At 23.8% G+C, this 13,479-nt stretch overlaps 2 non-coding genes across 2 annotated transcripts; both read right to left on the bottom strand.

Annotated features, from left to right (window-relative positions):
• Window positions 1–2,316: 2,316 nt before the first annotated feature.
• LOC123303635 lies at window positions 2,317–2,435 on the bottom strand. Its single transcript, XR_006535739.1, has one exon. It is a non-coding gene; the product is annotated as a 5S ribosomal RNA (ribosomal RNA).
• Window positions 2,436–8,792: 6,357 nt separating this feature from the next.
• LOC123303634 lies at window positions 8,793–8,911 on the bottom strand. Its single transcript, XR_006535738.1, has one exon. It is a non-coding gene; the product is annotated as a 5S ribosomal RNA (ribosomal RNA).
• Between the last annotated feature and the right edge of the window lie 4,568 nt (window positions 8,912–13,479).

Here is a 13,479-nt window from a genome sequence, read left to right as displayed (position 1 = left end):
AACATATAAAAACGGCTCTCTTTTTAAGAGAGCCATCAAATTTTTTAAATAAGAGTAAATTATTTTTATATATACAAAAAAATAAAATAAACAATTATTAATATCATATTTAATATAAAATTTTATATATTAATAGCTTGAATATATCTATTATTAGTATATCAATATTATTAATTTTAAATATAATAAAGGATATCGCGGAATATATATCGTAAATCAGTGTAATGCAAATGCATTACATTACCTTTATTATTTTCATTTTACATTTACTACTTGTTTATGTACGCTTATAATTATTAGAAAAATATTTTTAATAATTTTAAAAAATAAATGAAATAATAAAAATTTAATAATAAATTATTTATTGAAAGTATAAAAAATGGTATAGCAAAATCTTTATTTTCTTTGATTAAGGCGAAATGTTTTATTAGTTATAAATTCGATAATCTCCTATCGATACTTGTTACTCTTAACTTGTATATATAAAAAATATAATAGTATATTAATTTATAATAAAATTTTTTCAAAAATTCAATAAGTTATTGTAAAATAAAATAGATAATATACAAATTATAATTTATTATTGCAGATATATTACAATAAAAAAAAAAAAAATAAATAAAAATATTTGGTAATGTATGTTATAAACAAAATAATTTGTTGTAAACAAATTATATAATATGTTATATTTATTAACAAATTTATTTACTCTTATATAAATAAAATTAGTGGCTTCCCAAAAAGGAAAGCCTGTTTAAATTTATCGGATGTATTAAATATTCTTTAATAAATTTACTAAATATTTTAAGTAAATTATTATATTTTCTTAACCTCCAAAACCATACAAAGTACGACCTTGTCGTTTTAATGCATATACAACATCCATAGCTGTAACTGTTTTACGTTTTGCGTGTTCAGTATATGTAACAGCATCCCGAATAACATTTTCAAGGAATACTTTAAGTACACCACGTGTTTCTTCATAAATTAAACCAGAGATACGTTTTACTCCACCTCGTCGTGCTAAACGACGAATTGCAGGTTTTGTAATACCTTGGATATTATCACGCAAAACTTTTCTATGACGTTTTGCACCCCCTTTTCCAAGACCCTTTCCACCTTTTCCTCTGCCAGTCATTTTAATAAAAAATTATTTACAATATTTTAACGAACGGATAACACGTGTGTTAACCTCACAAGTATTGTAATGTATGTGAGCGCCGGTACAATTGTGCCTTTTTATATAAAGCATTAAAGATTTTTTAAGCCACGCCTATACAATTTGATTAGTCCATACTCTGATAGCTATCCAATAGGATATGACAACAAAAATTTTGAAATTTCATATAAATATAAATACAACACATTTATTTCGCATTTAAACATTTGACTTTGTAGTATCAAATTTTGTCGAATATAATTTTTAAAATTGTGTGTTTTTTTGTAAAAACATTATTATTTGAAAATGGCTAGAACCAAGCAAACTGCACGTAAATCAACTGGTGGTAAAGCACCAAGAAAACAATTAGCAACGAAAGCTGCACGTAAAAGTGCACCAGCAACTGGTGGAGTAAAAAAACCACACAGATATCGTCCTGGTACAGTAGCTTTACGAGAAATTCGTCGTTATCAAAAAAGTACTGAATTGTTAATTCGTAAATTACCATTCCAACGTTTAGTACGTGAAATTGCACAAGATTTTAAAACCGATTTACGTTTCCAAAGTTCAGCTGTTATGGCATTACAAGAAGCTAGTGAAGCCTATTTAGTAGGTTTATTTGAAGATACCAATTTATGCGCAATTCATGCAAAGCGTGTTACAATTATGCCTAAGGATATACAATTGGCAAGACGTATTCGTGGAGAACGTGCATAAGCGTTTTAAATGACAATTTAAAAAAAAAAAAAACAAATAAGAAATATTTTCGGTCCTATATATAGGACCAACATATATTATTAAATAAGAGTATATTATTTTTATTAAAAAATATATATATATATATATATATATAAATTATTGAAATAAAATTAAACATTATTAAAATTTTGTTATAATTATAAGCGATTGCTATTTCTAAAAATAAATAAATTTCATAAAATTTATATTATTTTATATTCATTTGAAATATTAAAAAAACTTCTCGCTTTAAAGTAACCATGATATGAGTTATAAATGCAATAAAATTTTATACAAAAAATAATATTTATTTGTTGACGAATAATATAAAAGGTTTACATTTCTAAATAACATATATTTATATATGGTGTGTAAAAAAAAAGAAAAGAAGAAAAATAATTTATATTTTTAATATAAAAAGGCAACCGCACACAGTGTTCCCAAGCGGTCACCCATCCAAGTACTGACTGTGCCCAATGTTGCTTAACTTCGGTGATCGGACGAGAACCGGTGTTTTCAACGTGGTATGGCTGTTGCCAGTAATAAATGAAAATTTTTACAAATATATATTTTTCATAAATATCATTAATATTAAAGTATATTATTAAAATTTTCAATGAAGTAATCAATTTAAATATATACTTATTTATTATACCATATATTTTAAATAAAAATGCAACCGCACACAGTATTCTCAAGTGGCCACCCATCCGTGGTACTGACTGTGGCAAATGTTTCTTAACTATTATTTTATAAAATATTTATACAAAAAATAATTTACTCTTATCAAATATTAATTTGTGGCCTGTATTAAGGCCTATGTTATTTTCATTTTTTAGCAAAAATAATGAAATATTTCAATATATTATTAAAGTAACAGATCATTTCTTTTTTGGTGCTGCTTTTTTAATTTTTGTAGGAGATGATTTGGCAACAGAAGCTTTCTTAGCTTTTGGTGCTTTCGGTTTACGAGCAGGGCTACTTTTGGCAGCGGATTTTGTACTTTTTGCTGGTTTTGCTTTAACTGGTGCTTTTTTTGATGCCGCTGATGATTTTGCAGTAACTTTTTTAGCAGCAGTTGATGATGATGGAGTCGCTTTTTTTGCTTTAGGCTTTTTGGCTGCCAATGATGTAGTTGTGGCTTTCTTTTCTTTTGGTGCCCGTTTACTTTTAGCACTCTTTGCTGAACCTTTTGCTCCACTTTCTTTTTTGGATACTTTTGATTTAGCTGAAGAATTAGATGAAGCGGAAGCAGCCAATTTGAATGAACCAGATGCACCTTTACCTTTAGTTTGTACCAAGGCTCCCTCAGTTACAGCAGCTTTTAAATATTTTTTAATAAATGGTGAAATTTTATCAGAATCCACTTTATAATTTGCAGCTAAATATTTTTTAATTGCTTGTAATGATGAACCACCACGTTCTTTTAAATTTTTAATTGCGTTAACAACCATTTCTGATGTACGTGGATGTGTTGGTTTTGAATGTTGTTTTGTACGTTTAGCACCAGAAGCTGTTGCTTTTTTTGTTGGTGTTGTAGAAGCAGCAGTAACCGCAGTTGCTGCAACAGCTGTAGAATTTTCTTCGGCCATATTTTTTTACTTTATAAAAATAATGTATTTATTATAAATATTTAAATGATAAAATATAATAATTCTATCAAATAAAAAATAAAGGTTTTCAATTATATCATTATTCACAATAATATAAGTCCCTATGTAAGTCAAAGTACCATGTAGAAAACACATAAAAATTAAATAGTATTTCTAATTTACTGTCGTAGTAAACATGATTTATTTTTTCAATTTCTATAATATATAAAATAATAAATTATAAATTTAATAATAATATTTATTTTATAAATTAAAATATATTTAATTTTTTTATTAACAATTATTAATAAACATAGTTTAATATTAATTATTTCAATCATACAAAACAATAATATTTTTAAGGTAAACTTAAAAAGTATATATTTTTATTTTTTATTTAATATCGATTTATTATAAATTATTAGTATATAAATAATTAAAAAATTTAATATATAAATATATATATTATAGTATAAGATTTCATTTTTAGAAAAACTTTTTTTGTCAATAATGAAAACGTATTATTATGAAATGTGTTAATCGAACATTGACAAAATATATTTCATTAGAAAATACTTTTATTTATGCATTAATATCAATAATTAACTATTAAATTAATTTTTTCATAATTATATAAAGAAATTTTATACTGATATAAGTATTTATATATTATAATATTTATTTTAAATATAAAAAAATTTATGACAAAATATATTATTAGAGTATTTGTTGAGATTAATATAAGATTATTTTAAATAAGAATTAATTTATATAATTATTAAAATATTATTAATTTTATGTTATGTAATTTTAATAAAAATAAATAATAATAATAATAAATATACAAATTTTTTAACAATTTAAATTTTATATGATCTAAATAATTTTGTTAAGTACGATATGAGAAATCATTGTAAGCTTCGTTAAGAAACTTTGTAATATAAAATAATAATAATAATATTAAATATATAAATAAATAAAATAAATTTGATATATATTTTTAGTTCATTCTGTGTATAAATCAAAGGATACCGAATAATTGGTAACGGATGCGATATATTATAGTATCGAGTATTAAAACATAATATATAAATTTATCTTGTTATTCAAATTTTTTGTTACTTAACTTATGTATTTAGAAAATTTATAATATTATTTATATAATTGACATAAAATCTTATAAATTGAAATTTTATTAATATGTATCAAAAGAAGAGAGTAACGTATTGATATAATATCAAAGGATACTGATTATTTAAATAACGAATACGTCATATATTGTTTGTGTAACGAAGTTCACTTGGCCATCTAGTTTAAAATAACATTTTCAATAGAAAGTTTATATGCTTTGTTTTTTTTTTTTCTTTAATTATTAAAAAAATTAATTGAAATTTAATTCAATCAAATTTTATAATAATTTTAAAAAAATTTTTCCTTTTAAAAAATATTTTGTGATGTTGTGATAATATGTATTAATACAAGTGCATCCTGATACTTTTATCTCTAGTAAAGGTATGAGTATCATGAACAGTTTTGTTATCTAATGATATTATTTTGATAATATTTTGTGTATATTCTTATAATATTTTGTCTAAATATCATCATAATACAATATTATTTTGATAATATTTTATGAATATTCTTATAATATGTTACCTAAATGTCATCATAATATGATGAATTATTTCCATAATAACATATAAAAAAAGAAAAAAAAAAAAAGAATCATTAATTTATAATTATTTAAATTGATTCTTTAAAAAAATATTATAATATATTATTTATAAAAATAATTTTTACTCTTATTTTAAATAAATTTGTGGCCTTTTATTAAAAGGCCTATGATCGATGTATTATTATTATAAAAATTAATGCAATGTTTTTAATTTATGCTTTCTTTTCAGTTTTCTTTGGTAATAACACTGCTTGAATGTTTGGTAATACACCACCTTGAGCAATTGTTACACCAGATAATAATTTATTTAATTCTTCATCATTACGAATTGCCAATTGTAAATGACGTGGAATGATACGTGTTTTTTTGTTATCACGGGCAGCATTACCAGCTAACTCGAGAACTTCTGCAGCCAAATATTCCATAACAGCAGCCAAATATACTGGGGCACCAGCACCTACTCGTTCAGCATAATTTCCTTTTCGTAATAATCTGTGAATTCTTCCAACAGGAAATTGTAATCCTGCTCGGCTTGATCTTGACTTTGCCTTTCCCTTTACTTTACCACCTTTACCTCGTCCAGACATAGCGAATAAATTTATTTAATTAATATTTTTTTTTGTAAATATAATCACACAGATGTGTACGTTACGGGGATTGTAACATAAATGTTTAAAATGTTATTTGGGTATTTTAATTTATAATATTTATAAAATATAAAACTTTAAAAATAAACCAATCACCTTATAGTATTATTTTTAGCCAATCAGAGAGTAGTATTCATTTTTATTGTTATATCCATCTTCGCGTATATAATACGCTAGTTGTATACACGACACGCTCATACATATACTGACTGGTGTTCTGTAACTATCTGTGTATATTAATTGTTTGTAACAATGCCACCAAAAACAAGTGGAAAAGCAGCAAAAAAAGCTGGCAAAGCTCAAAAAAATATATCAAAGAGTGATAAGAAAAAGAAGAGGAAGCGCAAGGAATCATATGCAATTTACATTTACAAAGTATTAAAACAAGTGCATCCTGATACTGGTATCTCTAGTAAAGCTATGAGTATCATGAACAGTTTTGTTAATGATATTTTTGAACGTATTGCTGCTGAAGCATCACGTTTAGCACATTATAATACGTTCAACAATCACAAGTCGGGAAATTCAAACCGCAGTTCGATTATTATTACCTGGTGAATTGGCAAAGCACGCTGTTAGTGAAGGTACTAAAGCTGTTACAAAATATACAAGTTCAAAATAAATAAATCGAAAATATTATTTAATTGATAACATAAAAATACATCAACATATAAAAACGGCTCTCTTTTTAAGAGAGCCATCAAATTTTTTAAATAAGAGTAAATTATTTTTATATATACAAAAAAATAAAATAAACAATTATTAATATCATATTTAATATAAAATTTTATATATTAATAGCTTGAATATATCTATTATTAGTATATCAATATTATTAATTTTAAATATAATAAAGGATATCGCGGAATATATATCGTAAATCAGTGTAATGCAAATGCATTACATTACCTTTATTATTTTCATTTTACATTTACTACTTGTTTATGTACGCTTATAATTATTAGAAAAATATTTTTAATAATTTTAAAAAATAAATGAAATAATAAAAATTTAATAATAAATTATTTATTGAAAGTATAAAAAATGGTATAGCAAAATCTTTATTTTCTTTGATTAAGGCGAAATGTTTTATTAGTTATAAATTCGATAATCTCCTATCGATACTTGTTACTCTTAACTTGTATATATAAAAAATATAATAGTATATTAATTTATAATAAAATTTTTTCAAAAATTCAATAAGTTATTGTAAAATAAAATAGATAATATACAAATTATAATTTATTATTGCAGATATATTACAATAAAAAAAAAAAAAATAAATAAAAATATTTGGTAATGTATGTTATAAACAAAATAATTTGTTGTAAACAAATTATATAATATGTTATATTTATTAACAAATTTATTTACTCTTATATAAATAAAATTAGTGGCTTCCCAAAAAGGAAAGCCTGTTTAAATTTATCGGATGTATTAAATATTCTTTAATAAATTTACTAAATATTTTAAGTAAATTATTATATTTTCTTAACCTCCAAAACCATACAAAGTACGACCTTGTCGTTTTAATGCATATACAACATCCATAGCTGTAACTGTTTTACGTTTTGCGTGTTCAGTATATGTAACAGCATCCCGAATAACATTTTCAAGGAATACTTTAAGTACACCACGTGTTTCTTCATAAATTAAACCAGAGATACGTTTTACTCCACCTCGTCGTGCTAAACGACGAATTGCAGGTTTTGTAATACCTTGGATATTATCACGCAAAACTTTTCTATGACGTTTTGCACCCCCTTTTCCAAGACCCTTTCCACCTTTTCCTCTGCCAGTCATTTTAATAAAAAATTATTTACAATATTTTAACGAACGGATAACACGTGTGTTAACCTCACAAGTATTGTAATGTATGTGAGCGCCGGTACAATTGTGCCTTTTTATATAAAGCATTAAAGATTTTTTAAGCCACGCCTATACAATTTGATTAGTCCATACTCTGATAGCTATCCAATAGGATATGACAACAAAAATTTTGAAATTTCATATAAATATAAATACAACACATTTATTTCGCATTTAAACATTTGACTTTGTAGTATCAAATTGTCGAATATAATTTTTAAAATTGTGTGTTTTTTTGTAAAAACATTATTATTTGAAAATGGCTAGAACCAAGCAAACTGCACGTAAATCAACTGGTGGTAAAGCACCAAGAAAACAATTAGCAACGAAAGCTGCACGTAAAAGTGCACCAGCAACTGGTGGAGTAAAAAAACCACACAGATATCGTCCTGGTACAGTAGCTTTACGAGAAATTCGTCGTTATCAAAAAAGTACTGAATTGTTAATTCGTAAATTACCATTCCAACGTTTAGTACGTGAAATTGCACAAGATTTTAAAACCGATTTACGTTTCCAAAGTTCAGCTGTTATGGCATTACAAGAAGCTAGTGAAGCCTATTTAGTAGGTTTATTTGAAGATACCAATTTATGCGCAATTCATGCAAAGCGTGTTACAATTATGCCTAAGGATATACAATTGGCAAGACGTATTCGTGGAGAACGTGCATAAGCGTTTTAAATGACAATTTAAAAAAAAAAAAAACAAATAAGAAATATTTTCGGTCCTATATATAGGACCAACATATATTATTAAATAAGAGTATATTATTTTTATTAAAAAATATATATATATATATATATATATATAAATTATTGAAATAAAATTAAACATTATTAAAATTTTGTTATAATTATAAGCGATTGCTATTTCTAAAAATAAATAAATTTCATAAAATTTATATTATTTTATATTCATTTGAAATATTAAAAAAACTTCTCGCTTTAAAGTAACCATGATATGAGTTATAAATGCAATAAAATTTTATACAAAAAATAATATTTATTTGTTGACGAATAATATAAAAGGTTTACATTTCTAAATAACATATATTTATATATGGTGTGTAAAAAAAAAGAAAAGAAGAAAAATAATTTATATTTTTAGTATAAAAAGGCAACCGCACACAGTGTTCCCAAGCGGTCACCCATCCAAGTACTGACTGTGCCCAATGTTGCTTAACTTCGGTGATCGGACGAGAACCGGTGTTTTCAACGTGGTATGGCTGTTGCCAGTAATAAATGAAAATTTTTACAAATATATATTTTTCATAAATATCATTAATATTAAAGTATATTATTAAAATTTTCAATGAAGTAATCAATTTAAATATATACTTATTTATTATACCATATATTTTAAATAAAAATGCAACCGCACACAGTATTCTCAAGTGGCCACCCATCCGTGGTACTGACTGTGGCAAATGTTTCTTAACTATTATTTTATAAAATATTTATACAAAAAATAATTTACTCTTATCAAATATTAATTTGTGGCCTGTATTAAGGCCTATGTTATTTTCATTTTTTAGCAAAAATAATGAAATATTTCAATATATTATTAAAGTAACAGATCATTTCTTTTTTGGTGCTGCTTTTTTAATTTTTGTAGGAGATGATTTGGCAACAGAAGCTTTCTTAGCTTTTGGTGCTTTCGGTTTACGAGCAGGGCTACTTTTGGCAGCGGATTTTGTACTTTTTGCTGGTTTTGCTTTAACTGGTGCTTTTTTTGATGCCGCTGATGATTTTGCAGTAACTTTTTTAGCAGCAGTTGATGATGATGGAGTCGCTTTTTTTGCTTTAGGCTTTTTGGCTGCCAATGATGTAGTTGTGGCTTTCTTTTCTTTTGGTGCCCGTTTACTTTTAGCACTCTTTGCTGAACCTTTTGCTCCACTTTCTTTTTTGGATACTTTTGATTTAGCTGAAGAATTAGATGAAGCGGAAGCAGCCAATTTGAATGAACCAGATGCACCTTTACCTTTAGTTTGTACCAAGGCTCCCTCAGTTACAGCAGCTTTTAAATATTTTTTAATAAATGGTGAAATTTTATCAGAATCCACTTTATAATTTGCAGCTAAATATTTTTTAATTGCTTGTAATGATGAACCACCACGTTCTTTTAAATTTTTAATTGCGTTAACAACCATTTCTGATGTACGTGGATGTGTTGGTTTTGAATGTTGTTTTGTACGTTTAGCACCAGAAGCTGTTGCTTTTTTTGTTGGTGTTGTAGAAGCAGCAGTAACCGCAGTTGCTGCAACAGCTGTAGAATTTTCTTCGGCCATATTTTTTTACTTTATAAAAATAATGTATTTATTATAAATATTTAAATGATAAAATATAATAATTCTATCAAATAAAAAATAAAGGTTTTCAATTATATCATTATTCACAATAATATAAGTCCCTATGTAAGTCAAAGTACCATGTAGAAAACACATAAAAATTAAATAGTATTTCTAATTTACTGTCGTAGTAAACATGATTTATTTTTTCAATTTCTATAATATATAAAATAATAAATTATAAATTTAATAATAATATTTATTTTATAAATTAAAATATATTTAATTTTTTTATTAACAATTATTAATAAACATAGTTTAATATTAATTATTTCAATCATACAAAACAATAATATTTTTAAGGTAAACTTAAAAAGTATATATTTTTATTTTTTATTTAATATCGATTTATTATAAATTATTAGTATATAAATAATTAAAAAATTTAATATATAAATATATATATTATAGTATAAGATTTCATTTTTAGAAAAACTTTTTTTGTCAATAATGAAAACGTATTATTATGAAATGTGTTAATCGAACATTGACAAAATATATTTCATTAGAAAATACTTTTATTTATGCATTAATATCAATAATTAACTATTAAATTAATTTTTTCATAATTATATAAAGAAATTTTATACTGATATAAGTATTTATATATTATAATATTTATTTTAAATATAAAAAAATTTATGACAAAATATATTATTAGAGTATTTGTTGAGATTAATATAAGATTATTTTAAATAAGAATTAATTTATATAATTATTAAAATATTATTAATTTTATGTTATGTAATTTTAATAAAAATAAATAATAATAATAATAAATATACAAATTTTTTAACAATTTAAATTTTATATGATCTAAATAATTTTGTTAAGTACGATATGAGAAATCATTGTAAGCTTCGTTAAGAAACTTTGTAATATAAAATAATAATAATAATATTAAATATATAAATAAATAAAATAAATTTGATATATATTTTTAGTTCATTCTGTGTATAAATCAAAGGATACCGAATAATTGGTAACGGATGCGATATATTATAGTATCGAGTATTAAAACATAATATATAAATTTATCTTGTTATTCAAATTTTTTGTTACTTAACTTATGTATTTAGAAAATTTATAATATTATTTATATAATTGACATAAAATCTTATAAATTGAAATTTTATTAATATGTATCAAAAGAAGAGAGTAACGTATTGATATAATATCAAAGGATACTGATTATTTAAATAACGAATACGTCATATATTGTTTGTGTAACGAAGTTCACTTGGCCATCTAGTTTAAAATAACATTTTCAATAGAAAGTTTATATGCTTTGTTTTTTTTTTTTCTTTAATTATTAAAAAAATAAATTGAAATTTAATTCAATCAAATTTTATAATAATTTTAAAAAAATTTTTCCTTTTAAAAAATATTTTGTGATGTTGTGATAATATGTATTAATACAAGTGCATCCTGATACTTTTATCTCTAGTAAAGGTATGAGTATCATGAACAGTTTTGTTATCTAATGATATTATTTTGATAATATTTTGTGTATATTCTTATAATATTTTGTCTAAATATCATCATAATACAATATTATTTTGATAATATTTTATGAATATTCTTATAATATGTTACCTAAATGTCATCATAATATGATGAATTATTTCCATAATAACATATAAAAAAAGAAAAAAAAAAAAAGAATCATTAATTTATAATTATTTAAATTGATTCTTTAAAAAAATATTATAATATATTATTTATAAAAATAATTTTTACTCTTATTTTAAATAAATTTGTGGCCTTTTATTAAAAGGCCTATGATCGATGTATTATTATTATAAAAATTAATGCAATGTTTTTAATTTATGCTTTCTTTTCAGTTTTCTTTGGTAATAACACTGCTTGAATGTTTGGTAATACACCACCTTGAGCAATTGTTACACCAGATAATAATTTATTTAATTCTTCATCATTACGAATTGCCAATTGTAAATGACGTGGAATGATACGTGTTTTTTTGTTATCACGGGCAGCATTACCAGCTAACTCGAGAACTTCTGCAGCCAAATATTCCATAACAGCAGCCAAATATACTGGGGCACCAGCACCTACTCGTTCAGCATAATTTCCTTTTCGTAATAATCTGTGAATTCTTCCAACAGGAAATTGTAATCCTGCTCGGCTTGATCTTGACTTTGCCTTTCCCTTTACTTTACCACCTTTACCTCGTCCAGACATAGCGAATAAATTTATTTAATTAATATTTTTTTTTGTAAATATAATCACACAGATGTGTACGTTACGGGGATTGTAACATAAATGTTTAAAATGTTATTTGGGTATTTTAATTTATAATATTTATAAAATATAAAACTTTAAAAATAAACCAATCACCTTATAGTATTATTTTTAGCCAATCAGAGAGTAGTATTCATTTTTATTGTTATATCCATCTTCGCGTATATAATACGCTAGTTGTATACACGACACGCTCATACATATACTGACTGGTGTTCTGTAACTATCTGTGTATATTAATTGTTTGTAACAATGCCACCAAAAACAAGTGGAAAAGCAGCAAAAAAAGCTGGCAAAGCTCAAAAAAATATATCAAAGAGTGATAAGAAAAAGAAGAGGAAGCGCAAGGAATCATATGCAATTTACATTTACAAAGTATTAAAACAAGTGCATCCTGATACTGGTATCTCTAGTAAAGCTATGAGTATCATGAACAGTTTTGTTAATGATATTTTTGAACGTATTGCTGCTGAAGCATCACGTTTAGCACATTATAATAAACGTTCAACAATCACAAGTCGGGAAATTCAAACCGCAGTTCGATTATTATTACCTGGTGAATTGGCAAAGCACGCTGTTAGTGAAGGTACTAAAGCTGTTACAAAATATACAAGTTCAAAATAAATAAATCGAAAATATTATTTAATTGATAACATAAAAATACATCAACATATAAAAACGGCTCTCTTTTTAAGAGAGCCATCAAATTTTTTAAATAAGAGTAAATTATTTTTATATATACAAAAAAATAAAATAAACAATTATTAATATCATATTTAATATAAAATTTTATATATTAATAGCTTGAATATATCTATTATTAGTATATCAATATTATTAATTTTAAATATAATAAAGGATATCGCGGAATATATATCGTAAATCAGTGTAATGCAAATGCATTACATTACCTTTATTATTTTCATTTTACATTTACTACTTGTTTATGTACGCTTATAATTATTAGAAAAATATTTTTAATAATTTTAAAAAATAAATGAAATAATAAAAATTTAATAATAAATTATTTATTGAAAGTATAAAAAATGGTATAGCAAAATCTTTATTTTCTTTGATTAAGGCGAAATGTTTTATTAGTTATAAATTCGATAATCTCCTATCGATACTTGTTACTCTTAACTTGTATATATAAAAAATATAATAGTATATTAATTTATAATAAAATTTTTTC

Source organism: Chrysoperla carnea (assembly GCF_905475395.1).
Source record: "Chrysoperla carnea chromosome X unlocalized genomic scaffold, inChrCarn1.1 SUPER_X_unloc_111, whole genome shotgun sequence".
Lineage (NCBI taxonomy): Eukaryota > Metazoa > Arthropoda > Insecta > Neuroptera > Chrysopidae > Chrysoperla > Chrysoperla carnea.
Note: the sequence above shows the minus strand (reverse complement) of the source record. Positions and strands in the feature narration are given on the sequence as shown.